The sequence below is a fragment of the Nannobrachium achirus genome (genome assembly GCF_963921795.1).
Source record: "Nannobrachium achirus genome assembly, chromosome: 24".
NCBI classification, from domain to species: domain Eukaryota; kingdom Metazoa; phylum Chordata; class Actinopteri; order Myctophiformes; family Myctophidae; genus Nannobrachium; species Nannobrachium achirus.
In genome coordinates this window covers 20,186,187-20,201,186 of record NC_137831.1, presented here as the reverse complement: position 1 = coordinate 20,201,186, position 15,000 = coordinate 20,186,187, and the positions used below count along the sequence as shown (strand labels likewise).

Below are 15,000 nucleotides of genomic sequence, written 5' to 3'. Positions count from 1 at the left end.
GTGTGTGTGTGTGTGTGTGTGTGTGCGTGCGCGTGTGTGTGCGTGCGTGTGTTTGACCACGCTAGCGTTCCTGAAATGGGTCACCAGAACCCCCAGGGGGGGCTGTGACCTGCGAGGCTCATCTCTAACCATGCTGGCGCTAAACGGAAAACAAAGCCATTTAAATTCATCCATAAACCATTAAGTAGGCTGGCTGGTTGGCATTTGGATGCAATCGCAAACTGTTATGGTGCCACTGACGGTCGGTGTGCGTGTGCGTGTGTGTGTGTGTGTGTGTGTGTGTGTGTGTGTGTGTGTGTGTGTGTGTGTGTGTATCCCAGGGGCTTATTGATGGTGTTTTTGGAGAACTAGTTCTCACATCTCTAGTGCAAGGGTCTTCAACAGGGGGTCCGTAGGGGGTCCTCAGAGTTACTACAAGCAGGGGGGGCCTCCACATCTTTGTGTGAAACGTCTTTTCCTCCTTCCTTATATTAACCAATTGAACCCTAGTGTCCATATTCTGAGAACTTTAGCCCAAAATAGCAGATCTACAAGCTCACAACGCTAAGTACAGAGTGAAAGTTAAATATATGAAAACACAAATTGACATGATTCCAAAATACACTGATGATCGTGCAATCAAACAATTTAACTATACATGGAATCTATGAACAGGTTGTGGGGTCCCTGCTTCATCTCTCTCTCAACTAAGGGGTCCTTGGCCTGAAAACGTTAAAGACCCCCTACAATGTGATGACATCACACCGTTGTACTTTACAATACAAACCCCCAAATCAATCCTCCAGTTCTAGGCAACACAGAAGGGGGGGAACTTTTTTTCTATTTCCACTAAGGTAACTCCTCTAAGGTATATTAATAACATATTTCAATATGAAAATGGGAGGTCTTCCACTTTAAGTAAATGTAGTTAGTTACTTTACACCACTGAATGTTTGTACAACATTGTGGATAATCGAACTGGAGAAGATAATCTTTTGAAATTAATTAGTTGACTATGAAATACCAAAGACAAGTGTGCTGTGCAACTCGGCAGCGCGAGCCGAGACCAGTCCTTTGTCAGCCGTTCAAAATGTAATGTGTGTAATCCTTCATGAGCGTGGCGGTTAATTACTGTCATTTGAAAGAAGAGTTAGTCTAGTCCCACGCCATTTGGCTCATTGGTAATGTGCTTAGATGAGACTTGTCCATATTGCTGACCACACCAGGAATAAGTCCTTCAAAACAGGTAAGGTAAGGGGGGGGGGATAAATTAGGAGTAGCTTTAAAATGTGTAAGCCAGTGGAATGAAATGTTGTGTTTTGATGAATGGCAATAAAGCTATCTATCTATCTATCTATCTATCTATCTATCTATCTATCTATCTATCTATCTATCTTCTAGTCCAGGGGTTTTCAAAGAGGGTGACGGGGCACCCTGGGGTGCCGTGACAGCAGTCCAGGGGTGCCACGAGATAATTTGATTATGGAATTGGAATTAATTTGGACCCTAAAAAATATTAAAAATAATTTAAAACTACAAGTACAAAGTTATTTTCAGTCAGTTCTAACCAAAATGTCTATTATCTCAACGTTTTCCTCGCAACATAATTGCTAAAATATGCTATAAATATAAGGTGCTGAGAGTGAAAATGATGAATATAATGTATGGAGCTCAGTTAGTCTGTTCTTGAGAGACTGCTATGTCAGTTGTTCTCAAACTTTTTCATGTGAAGGACCCCCAAAGTGATATTTATTTGGCCATGGACCCCCATCTCAAAATATTTAGTTCCAGGGACCCCCCCCCCCCCCCCCAGATGCAAAATTTGAGTTACAAACGTTCGCTTTGAAAATACATATATTCAAAGATATGCACACATTTTCACGACTTTTTCAAAAATAGCAGATCTACAAGCTCGCAGCGCGGCACCGAGTGCCACGCTGCGAGCTTGTAGATCTGCTATTTTTCACTGTTTATGCACACATACACACGCTATGGCAAACAAAGACACCACATAAAACTGTCACACACGTGTATGTGTGCCACCCACGCCGCATCACACTACAAACACACTTAGCACGCATGCATGATTGCAAGCATGCGCGCAAGCACACACACACACACACACACACACACACACACACACACACACACACACACACACACACACACACACACACACACACACACACACACACACACACACACACACACACACACACACACACACAGAGAGGAATAAACACATTGTAAACATGAGCTAAATTTAGACAAAGACAAACAGTGGACTTCATCAAAATGCCATGTGCTTGCGCGCACTGCAACCACTGCCGCCACCAAACATCACATTCAGCCACTAAACTCCATCGTTAAGCAAACATCAACGACACATGATCCAAGTCAAGCAAACAGGTCTATATCGACAGCAGTGGATTTTCATTTCAAGGGCTCCCATAACTCTGGGTGTGTGCAAATGGAACCAAACGGACCCTTTGTCCACTCTCAGAGTTAAAGGACAACTTTTTTTTTTTCACAACAAGGGCTCATATTTTGGGGGGGGGGGGGTCCCATTTAAAATGTGATTATTTTGGGGGTCGCAGCCTGAAAAGGTTGAGAACCACTGGCCTAAATCGACGGCAAATCAAATGGGTTCAGATCTTCTGCAGGAGGCTTGCGTCTGAAGCCTGTCCTGGACAGGAGTCTCCAGACGTGAAAAACAGATGCTGCTCTACGGCTGCAGAGAAACGGTCAGCATGTGAAACGTCATCTCTATTTCTTCTTCCTCTCCTTCCAGATGTTGTTATTTCTCCATCCTCCCTAATGAGTGTAAGAATGAATGTCCCTCTGAATAGCCTGCTATATAATCATCTGGCCCACCATCACACACGGTTAAACCTTCTGGCTTCTGGACCAGCATGACTCATGAGAAAATGTCATGTGAGGATATGAGAGCAAACATGGTATACTGTAGAGCAGCATATGGCAGTCATCCAGACTCCTCCAGTTTTTTTGTTTTTGTTTGGTTTTCTTCCTAGTTTTTCACATTTTTATTCCTGTTTCTTATTTACACAGGCTCTCTCTGCGGACAGGAGTCCTTCGGTGCAAGGAAGCAAGGCGTGCACGCAGGTGTGACTGTGAAGTGAGGGGCCAGAGCAAGCTGCCATTGTGAACCTTATTTAGTGTGGCTGCCTCAAGGGCATATATTTTGTCTTACTATTTGTATTACTGCTTGCAATATAAATAGTAGCAATACCACAAAGTTCTGCATGAGTTCAATGGACCTTTTCCTGCAAGTCTTTTTGTAAACCCAAAACCCCAAAGAAAAAGAAAAAGCAAACACAAAAAACATGTAACCTTTTCTGTCATCCCAAAACCCCAAAAGTCCATTGTGTTCAAAGGACCTTTTATTCGGCCAATCACAGCGCATCTTTTGTAAATTGTTTTGGCCAATCAAGGCTTTTTTTTGTATTGTATGGGGACTGCCACAAATTAGTTTAAAATAATTTTGAATACATGTTCATTTGGGGATCCCACCGTAAAGAGCTCCACCACGCTACGTCCAATCGGGGAAACTTCCCCCCTGTCAGGTGAAATGAAGCGGCTTGGGCTCTCAAAAAAAGAAGGGTAAAAAAAAAAAAAGAGAGCTCCATGCTGTTCCATGTGTTTGATCTGTGCTCTTAAACCTACCTGGTGAGATAGTGTATGAGTTGATCTGTGCTCTTAAACCTACCTGGTGAGATAGTGTATGAGTTGATCTGTGCTCTTAAACCTACCTGGTGAGATAGTGTATGAGTTGATCTGTGCTCTTAAACCTACCTGGTGAGATAGTGTATGAGTTGATCTGTGCTCTTAAACCTACCTGGTGAGATAGTGTATGAGTTGATCTGTGCTCTTAACCCTACCTGGTGAGATAGTGTATGAGTTGATCTGTGCTCTTAAACCTACCTGGTGAGATAGTGTATGAGTTGATCTGTGCTCTTAAACCTACCTGGTGAGATAGTGTATGAGTTGATCTGTGCTCTTAAACCTACCTGGTGAGATAGTGTATGAGTTGATCTGTGCTCTTAAACCTACCTGGTGAGATAGTGTATGAGTTGATCTGTGCTCTTAAACCTACCTGGTGAGATAGTGTATGAGTTGATCTGTGCTCTTAAACCTACCTGGTGAGATAGTGTATGAGTTGATCTGTGCTCTTAAACCTACCTGGTGAGATAGTGTATGAGTTGATCTGTGCTCTTAAACCTACCTGGTGAGATAGTGTATGAGTTGATCTGTGCTCTTAAACCTAGCCTGATCTCAGACTCAGCTCACGCAGTAGTCTGAAACTGTGCCTATTCTGAGCGATTTACGGGGGAGGGACTTTTTTGCGAGCGAGCGTGCACGCGCGCGTCCACGCGCGAGTGATCGCGACGCACAGTGATCGAGACGCACGGTGTAAGCGACGCACGTTCGCGGAGTGTGTGTGTGATTGTGTGTGTGTCTCTGTCTGTGCCAGTGACTGCTTCCACACAGAACTTCGACCAGAAACATGTAATCAACATTAACAGCTTGGTGAAATCAACGCGCGTGTGTGTGTGTGTGTGTGTGTGTGTGTGTGTGCCTTCCTCAGCCTGCCTGTGTGTGTGAACCTTGTTTGAATCGTTTCAACTGCTGCGCGGATTGGATATTCGTTAGACCCACCCCCACCCCCCGCGCTCATTGGAGCAGCCGAAAATAAATGCCGATTCATGTACTCAGCTCCAGACCAGAGAAAGAGTCCACTCTGAGAGTGGGCGGGGTCTATGGTCTGGAAGCAGGCTATCTTAAACCTACCTGGTGAGATAGTGTACAAGTTGCCTTCACTGCTGGATGGAACAGAGAACTGAAGAGGGAGACCTCCTAATCACACCTGGAGAAAGGAGAGAGAGAGGGGTGTAAATATATTAGGACAGGGGTTTTCAAAGTGGGTGACGGGGCACCCTGGGGTGCCGCGACAGCACTCCAGGGGTGCCGCGACATGATTTGATAATATTTGGAATTTATTTGAACACTTGAAAAAATATTTAGTATCATTTTAAACTTGAAGCAAGTTATTTTCAGTCAGTTCTAACCAAAATGGCTATTATCTCAACGCTTTCCTCGCAACATAATCACAAAAATATCGTCACTGTCGGGCAGAAACCTCGTATCTCCAAGTTTCAAATGTGTACTTCTTTTGGTAAAGCAAAGCCCTGCTTCATCATACAAGACTGTCGCACAAAACTAGTGAAAACAGCCAATCTACAAGCACACAACGCCTCGCGATGCGAGGCGTTGTGTGCTGTTTTCTTTTTTTGTGCTGTTTTTCTTTTTTCTTTTTTTTTTGTGCCGTTGATCTGCTGTTTTCACTAGTTTAGTAAATTTTATAGATGATAAATACAAAACGACGATATGTTATAAGGTGCTGGGAGTGAAAATTATAATGTAGGGGTGCCTCGGATTAAAAAAATATATTTATGGGGTGCCCTGAGACAAAAAAGTTTGGGAACCCCTGTATTAGGATACAAGGCAGCGTTGATGTTTCATTAGAACACACACATACACACAAACACATCCATTATTCAATTTTGGCTACTGAGCAATGGGGGTTAAAGGTGATACACCATGAAATTTCACTTTTCCTATTTCAAAACCTTTTTTTGGGGTCCCACTAGCACCTTCTATCCTCACAAAGTCCCATTTCTGACCGATGTGTCTTTCTCTGGTTTTGAGAAGGCGAAGGTTAAAAGTATCCCACGGGTTCTCAAAACAGGCTGTTCAGATTTGCTGCCGATTGTGACGTCATCTGCCGATTGTGACGTCATCACACAAAAAAAAATCAAAAAATATTTTTTTCAAAAAAATATTTTTTTTCAAAAGGATTTTGGGGGGGGGTGGCGCAGTTCAGGCCAAAGGTGGTACTGCAGCTGAAATGCTCTGAGAGCCATTCAAAAATGAGAGAGGCTCTCTATTCAGGAGTGGTAATTTAGCCTCAAACCTTTTGAAAAACGTTTTTGGGACATAAACAATATGACATAAATACTTTTTAAATGCATGGTGTAGCTGCAGAGAGCAGGTACGGCCATACATAGACATCAAAGGGGGGCTTGAGCCCCTGCCCTTTTACCTGTCTGTAAAAAGTGCCCTCTCCAGACCATGAATGCTGTTTTTTACGATGGTGAAAGAAATGCAAATGCCCTCTTTCCATGCCATTGCCTTGTCCAGACTCTCCTGAACTTGAGTGCAGCATCGTATGTTGAAATAATTGCCCTCTCTGTGTAGAAATCCATGCTGTTATGCCACCTCTCCAGTATTGCCTTTTTTATGCTTAGTTTAGTGTGGTATCATCAAGTATTGAAAATAGCCGACCTCCAAGCTCACAACGCGAGCTTGGAGATCTGCTATTTTCAATATTTTCACCAAAAGGACGTTTTAGAAATGTCAGCCCCTGCCTCTCTAACATATCTCTGCACGTCCCTGGCAGAGAGAGTAGAGAACATGGCACCAGACTAAAGCCTAAAAGCCAAACAGAAATGTAATTGTCAACGACAAAAACACAATTAAATCGTTACTCGCAATTATTTGGGTTATTAATACAATTAATCGTCATGTAATATGTCATAATCGTGACAGTCCTACATGTGACTTCCACACGCAATGGGCCAACGCTCATAGGAAGAGCCAACGCTCTCAGACGCAGAGGAGGTTCAATGAGCAATTCCAGTCATTCCCTTCTTTTGTAGTGATACAGGCAGGAAGGTGGTGTTGCCTCACTTGGGGAGTGACGCAGGTCATAAATTATTAGATAATAATCACGTTCAACCTAATTGAGACTTTGAGCCAGCAGAATGATTTACGGCTAAAGTCAGACCGGACTGTCAAGAAAAGTATTTTTTATTTTTATTTTTTTCGTTGACACATAACCTAAATATACAAAGAAATTACTGACACATTTGACAACTTTATACTTTAAAAAGAGCCTGCTTGATAGTGGAAATAGCAGATCTACAAGCTCACAACGTGTCGCGATGCGCTGCATTGTGAGCTTGTAGATCTGCTATTTCCACTATTTTTGAAAATGGTTGAAAATATGTGATCATTTTTCAACATGGAAGCGATTATGACGATTATGACAAAATAATTGTGATTATGTCAAATAATTGCAATTAGACAATTATGTAATAACAGGCCATACTGGCGTCTCCATGTCACCGGTTTTGCCCCGGAATGTCTTTAGCTGGATTTCAACTCGCAAACCATCCACCAAACACAACCGGTGTCTCAATCTATGGTTGCCATAATAATAGGCTACCAGGCGCCCCAGGAGCCACACAAAATGAGCGTACGGTCTCCAGACTCTCACATCCATCCACCTGACAGACAATGGCAGTCAACACCGAGGCAAAAATGCCATTGGTCACGCCAGTGAACGGCTGTAAATCACACAGAGAGAGAGAGAGAGAGAGAGAGAGAGAGAGAGAGAGAGAGAGAGAGAGACAGACAGACAGACAGACAGACAGACAGACAGACAGACAGACAGACAGACAGACAGACAGACAGACAGACAGAGAGAGAGAGAAACAGAGAGGCAGAGGGGCAAAAAAAGGGCAGAAGCAGAGATAAAGGAGAGGTGGAGAGGATTGTTCCGTCGTTTCCAAGGAGGCCGAGACAAGCTGCAAAATGGCAATTGCTTCACAACGACAAATGATCCTCTCCACTAGGCTGCCAGCAGCAAATCTGGTTCTGGAGTCGTCAGATTCGTGAATTAGACCATTCTGGGACTGAGCCAAGGGGGGCAGGACGGTCTGAAGACACAGGGACTGAGGCACAACGCATCCTGTTGAAACCGTTTCAACAGTGTGAAAGAACTAACCATGCTTGGTAGGGCATTCACCAAATATTAGAATATTCGAACACCGAAGTCTAATATTCGTTTTTTTTTTTTTTGTCAATGTCCCTGGTGGATGAATTTGTTAATGCTCTATACCAAGGGTTCTCAAACCTTTTTAGGCTGTGACACCCAAAATAAACATATTTGAAGGGGAGCCCCACCCTGAAAAGCACTTGGAATTGTAGGTATTACATTTAATGTGACTCGGGTTCCACAGATAAATATTGCGTTGCGAGGCGTTTTGAGCATGTAGATCTGCTATTTTCACAATGTTCGCCTCTTGGTTACTTAATATTTGACAGTTTGGGCAGTCCTGTGGAATATTCAACTATTTGAATACTTTGTGGTCGAATAATTCGAATACTAAAAATCACTATTCGTGAATGCCCTAATGCTTGGTGCTCACAGCAGCGTGCAAGAGAGAGAGAGAGAGAGAGAGAGAGAGAGAGAGAGAGAGAGGAGATGAGAGAGAAAGAGGCAGAGAGAGAACTAATGAAAAACAAACAGAAGCATGAGATGAAGGTGCATAATTCTTTGCTCCGCCGTTTCCAAGGAGACAGAGACAAGCTGCAAAATGGTAATTGCTTAACAACGACAAATGGTGATTTCAACTACGCTGGGAAGCACCAAACAGTGCGAGAGAGAGAGAGGGAGAGAGAGAGAAGGAAGTGGGGGGACAAGGTGATGAGACACAACAGACGGACAGAAGCCACAACCACCCCAAATACATCATCGTTGAAGGCGCGTCCGTCCGCCTGCCTTGATTTGTGGTGAAGACACTCTCTTTCATCCGGGAACCACACCTAAACCAGTGTGACAGGCTCAAAGAGTGTGTGCCACATGGACGCAGTCATCCCTCCAGACACAGAGCCGCGGGCACTGGTCTTGGCACGGTGCTTCTGCTGCTAGGGCTGGCACGGTGACTGCACCCCGGCCACAGATGACCACGGCACACAGGGAGGGGAGTGTCTGTCTGTGTCTGTTTGGGGCAGTCCTGTTGCCTTACACGTGTGCTATGCCAGTGTTTCCCAAACGTTCTAATTTCAAGGTCTCCCCTTAACTCTTGACAGTATAGAATGGAACCAAATTTGGTTCCATGTGTATAGTTTGTATAGTGTTCCATTTGTATACTGTCAGAGTTACAGACTTGTATGGGTCAATTTAGACCCCCTTTAAGAACCACTTTGAGAACCACCGGCACTGAACTGAACTTGTGAGTAAATGAGCACAGAGACTAAAGGAACAAGCTGCTAGCCTTGCACAGCTAAACAACCCACCCTGTTAAAACAAGGTGGGGATTTTATACTGCAGTTAGTTAGCTGCATTAGTATATAGTCTGGCCAAGCCAGGCTAACAAGCTGCTGCCCCTGTCAGTGTGAACTGAGAACACAATGAGCTGCATGGCGCTTTGTCCACTGCAGCCAGGTTTCTTCATGACCCACATCGACCCTGTTCCTCCCTGGAGAAGCAAGCAGGCCACATGGGTCATATTGGGCAGGAAAGGAAAGAGATGGGAGATGCAGAGAGAGAGAGAGAGAGAGAGAGAGAGAGAGAGGATGGAAAGAATAGAGAAGTAGAGCAAGGGTTCCTGAACTTTCCAGGACCGCTAGACTAATTTGGAGTCCCGACCCCCAGTTTGAGAAGCAGTGACGTATATAGGACAAATATAGATGTAAGCAACAAAGATGAGGAGGTCAGAGGCCTGTTCTGCAGATATGCCACACGGAGGAAGAAGCGGCGCAACAGGAAACAAGTTTGAAATCTGGGAAAAGGTTAGGAGACCCCTGAACAGGGTTCCCACACATTTTTACCAATTAATTTCCAAAACGTTTCCAGAATATTTAACCCAATTTCCAGGACTATATAACAATAATTCAACTCAATAACAAGTCGCCTATGCACAATGCCCAAAGACAGGTAGTGTATGCCAGTGGTTCTGAACATTTCCATGCCGTGACCCCCGAAATAATCATATTTGAACTGGGGACCCCGGGACCCTGACGAGCACTAAGAGTTGAGGAATGTTGTATAACACGGTTCTATTGTGAAAATAGCCGATCTACATGCTCACAACGCCTCGCGTTTTCTGCCTCTAATATTTCACAATTTGGCCAATGTTTAATTTGTCATTTCAGAGTTATTAACAAAATCAATAACCAAAGACAATGCATAGCTTTTTTTTCCAGGACCTTCCAAGACCCTTGATCAATTCCAAAACTTTTCCAGCACTGGAAAAATATTTGTCTAATTTCAAAATATTTCCAGGAATTTCATGACCGTGGGAACCCTGCCTGAACTGTCTTGAAATCAGCAGATGGACCAGATGTGTCCAGAACCCTCTGTTGTATCAGTGCTCGTCGTCGTTTCTCTTTTTCACTTCTGTCTCCACCCCCCATCACACGTAAATGGTGCATTTACATACATAGCGCTTTATTCCATAGCACTTTACATAGACTGTGCATTACATTCACTCATTCACACACACAATCATACACTGATGGCGGAGGAAACCATGGCACCAACCAGCACACCAGGAGCAATTAGGGTGTCTTGTTCTATGGGGCTTTTAAGCCGTGACATCATTTTGTAGGCAGAGGAGAACTCTGCCCCCAGAGCATTTTCTGTCCCTCGCTATTCGCCCTATTCACGGCCCGCCCACCTACTTCCGTTTCTCAGTTTTCCCCGGGTGCTGACTTCAATTTAGAAGGGGAAACTATACTGGACTTAAAGCCAACAAATCGTTATTTCTAACGGTAAAGTAAATTATAATGCTTTGTGCCGTTTACTATCTTGTGTTCTTGATCATGCTAGCCGTATTTTATACTTTACTATTCGGAAATTGCATTACATTTGCGATTTCTGTGCTAACTCCATAGGCTATAGTAGGATTTACCCCTTCAAAACGGGACTTCAGCACCCGGGGGATGCTGAGTGGGCGGGTCGTGAATAGGGCTAATTTCAACAGATCCGAGACAAAAATAACGACTAAAGTATAATTCTAACACTTTCCTTTCAACAACAAAGAGAAGAAAAATTTGTAAATAGTACAAATAGTAAAAAGATTCACGGAAACTGGGGTCAGAAATTCTCCTCTGCCTACAAAATGATGTCATACGTAATGCTAATTGGACACATCCTTCCTTCTATTTGAAGTCATATCGCTTGCACTATAATTATCTAAAATGACTGGTGATAAACGGAAGCCATGAAAAAAAGTTAGATGTTTCACTCCATCAACATTGCTGGGTCATAGATGAAAAATGTTTTTTTTTTTTTTTTTTTTTTTTTTTGTGAAACACCTGTTGTTGTTGGTTATTTATCCACCTCTTTCTGCTGGAGGCGACTGGAGATTATTTGGACCACACTTCCGGTTTAACAGCAGACATACAAGCTCACGTTGCGTCGCAGATGCAGCGTGTTGTGAGCTTGTAAATCACACTCGGCTGCGGCCCCGGAAGCTCGGTACAGCGTCTGCGCAATGCACTATGGGGCGTTGGAAACTCGTGGATAAAGATGGCAATTTCAATTTATTGCAATTAAAGGCATAGGACACACGGACATGCACTGTTCACCATGCACTGTTATACAGCTTTGTTCACAAACAGCACACATAAGTAGTATCATTGGTTAAAGATTGGATACAGAGGCAAATAATAATAACAATGTTAGACTCTTGTCTTGTTTTGTCAGTGGTCATAGGTTCAAGTGGTTATGAAGCATAATTAACGTACAGTTAGATTTAAGAGTAAAGGACATAGACATGTGGGAGGTCTCTCCTATTCCAATGTGAACATGGTCTCTGGTAGTCAGGGGCGTCACACGGGGGGATGGGACTGAGTTACAAGGGCCCAAGGTGGGGGGGCCTTAATTATTTTATACTTTAGCTATTGAAAAATAGCAGATCTACAACCTCACAGCGCGGCACCGAATGCTATTTTTTTTTTAAGCGAACATTTTTAACTCAAATTTTGCTTCTGGGGAGGTCCCTGGAACTAAATATTTAAAAACCTTAGAAGGACTTGAAATATTCAAAGACTTGCACAAATGTTCATGATTTTTCCAAAACTCGGTGCCGCACTGTGAGCTTGTATATCTGCTATTTTTCAATAGTTAAAGCACACAATAATGCGTGATCATGCGTTCCCAATCTAAATGGGTTAAACCCCCTCCCCTATAAAGAACATTCATGGGGGGGCCCGCAGTGACCCAGGGCCCAGAATTTGGTGCGACACCCCTGCTGGTAGCAGGCTCTTCCTCTGGTCAGACGTGGCGGTACAGTGAAATGTCAGAGGGTCTGTTTTCCATCAGCCCCCACTCCACACACCCATCCACACACACGCGCACACGTGCGCACACACACGCACACACACGCACACACACACACACACACACACACACACACACACACACACACACACACACACACACACACTTCCTCATCTATAATTCACAGAGACAGACAGACAGACAGTCTCCCCGCAGAGACAGCGGGGGTCGTCGCAAACCTCTGCATGCATGCATGCATGCAGACACACAAACACACTTGTGTGGGCACATGATAGCACACACGTCGTCGTCCACCACCACCACCACACACATGCACAGAACATGTGCACACACACACACACACACACACACACACACCACTGTGCATGTTTAATGCATCATAGCCCAGGTGGGCACGCAGGACAAAGAGAAGTGTGTGTTTGTATACACTGAGTACTATACATTCATAATTATTTGCTTGAAATGTGGTTCTTCAAATAACTACCTTCTCTAGGACATCTTTTGTGTGTGTGTGTGTGTGGGGGGGGGGGGGGGGGGGGTCTGTCTGTCTGTCCAGGGGGTCTGTCTGTCCTTCATCCATCAAAGTATACAGCTATAGCTACATGTGAAAGCATAATGTATTTCTTCTTCGAAAGGTCTGCGCATGAAAACAGCATCCGTAAAGAACACTCGCCACGTTTGTTCCATTTCAGAAATGGACTGTAACGTTTTCTATTGTGCTGCCCTGTAATGACTGGTTGCCTATTGGACAAAATGGACAAGACGAATTACAGAATAATTTGCGTGACATTTCAGACAGAATGTCCCTGACGGAGGCATTTTAATAAACGTTGCTGTCTTATATTATCTACTTTGAACCTGGTGTCCGCATTTTGGGCAGGAGACATTTATTTTAGGAAAATAGCCGATCTACAAGCTTACAAGGCGTAGCGATGCATTGCGTTGTGAGCTTGTAGATCGGCTATTCTCGGCCACCTCCAAGCACTGCAGATGTGCTAGTTATATTGTATTATCGTACTCTACCATACACATTGGTTAAAATAACCTTTCATTTCATTAAATTAAGCATCTAACCCTACCTTTAAGAAGTGTCATTCAACCCCTTGGCAGCAGTGCCTTTAGTGCAGGGGTTTTCAAAGTGGGTGACGGGGCACCCTGGGGTGCCGCGATACGAGTCCCGGGGTGTCGCGAGATAATTTGATAATCTTTGGAATTCATCAATATCACTTCACTATGTTAATAAAACAGACCTGATTTGCACTGTACTTGATGAGTTCTTTTCCTATCCAACGACAACTCGCTTCACCAAAAATAGCAGATCTACAAGCTCACAACACGTCACGTTGTGACGCGTTGTGAGCTTGTAGATCGGCTATTTTTGGTGAACCTTCCCCCAGGAATAGGCATGATGGGGTTCAAGTGGTTATGCGTAAAGTATAACGTTATTTTCAGTCAGTTCGGATGGAAACGGATATTTCTCCAATATGATTCTAAGATTCTAAACATTTACAGTGTAACTCAGGGGTGCCGTGGACGAGAAGGTTATTTACAGGGGTACCCCGAGTCAAAAAAAGTTTGAAAACCCCTGCTTTAGTGGTAACTCTGATCCACGAGGGCCAATGAAAAGCGGCATGAATCTGAAAGATTGATGGAAACCTTGCTACGGTCAGGCTGTCAAACTAATTCAATTACTCCCCAGCGTTTGGGGGGAAATAACTCAAACGAAAGAGCTACAGTGAAAGGGAAGAAAAAGTGCTGTTGTAGTGGAAAAGTGTGTTTAGTACACCAAAAAAATCATGTATTTAACTTTTGTAAGATTTCAACTTTTCTTTCCCCTCCTGGTTTCATCCCCTCCTTGTGTCATTCTGCACTCTAATCCAAGGTTGTTAAAGCTAACTGAAGCAGCCTTGTATCTCCAAGTTTATTTATTTTCTTTATCTTTATAAATGAAAGCCCTGCTTCAGCAAACAAGATTGTCGAACAAAACTAGTGAAAATAGCAGATCTACAAGCACACGTCGTCTCGCTGTGCGAGGCGTCGTGTGCTTGTAGATCGGCTATTTTCACAAATGAATACAAAAGGAACGGTTTTGGACAAGGTATCCACCCAACAACAATGATATAAAAGTACAAAAAAAACAAAAAAGGAGAATTCATTAAAAAAAAGAATTGCCTAAAAGCCTATAGTTTTGTACTTAAAAATGAAAATAATGCTAATCTATAATAGCTATGCTAACAACTATGCTCTCTAGTCAAACATTCATGTCTGCAGAGAGCAGACATTCCACACATACCTCCCACAGTCTGGTGACAAGGTGACAAGCCAACCTCTGCTCGTTGGAGCCACCAGGCCCGTAATTAATGAAGAGGGAGGCACAAAGCACAGCAGGACTCAAGAGGGTGTCCGCAAGCGCGCGCACACACACACACGCACGCACACACGCACTCACGCACACGCACACATGCACGCATACACACACTCACACAAGTACACACACACGGACAGACAGACAGACACACGCACACACACACAGGAAACCAGGGCGCAACTACTGTAAGTACAAATCACCCTTTACTGTCACACGCAATACAGCAGGTAGAGACATTTGTACAAAATGTTTGAAGATAGCCGATCTAAAAAACAATTAGTGGAGTAAAAGTACAATATTTGGATCTGAGATGTAGTGGAGTAGAAGTAAAAGTACTGAAAACAGGAACTACTCAAGTAAAGTACTTAACCCCCCCCCCCAACGCCCGGAGGCAACAGCTGCACTAGACCAGCGGATGTATCTATGTGATGTATGTATATCGTTGTTGTCGGGTGGAAACCTTGTATGTCCAAAACCTTCC

General features: G+C 43.7%; 1 protein-coding gene across 1 annotated transcript in view; it reads right to left on the bottom strand.

Annotated features, from left to right (window-relative positions):
• LOC308280135 (uncharacterized protein) overlaps positions 1 to 15,000 on the bottom strand; it is a gene marked incomplete at its 3' end in the record, with an annotated part of 124,125 nt that overhangs the window by 46,397 nt on the left and 62,728 nt on the right. Inside the window, exon 3 of the mRNA XM_080720397.1 lies at positions 4,789 to 4,864. The remainder of the gene's footprint in view (positions 1 to 4,788; positions 4,865 to 15,000) is intronic.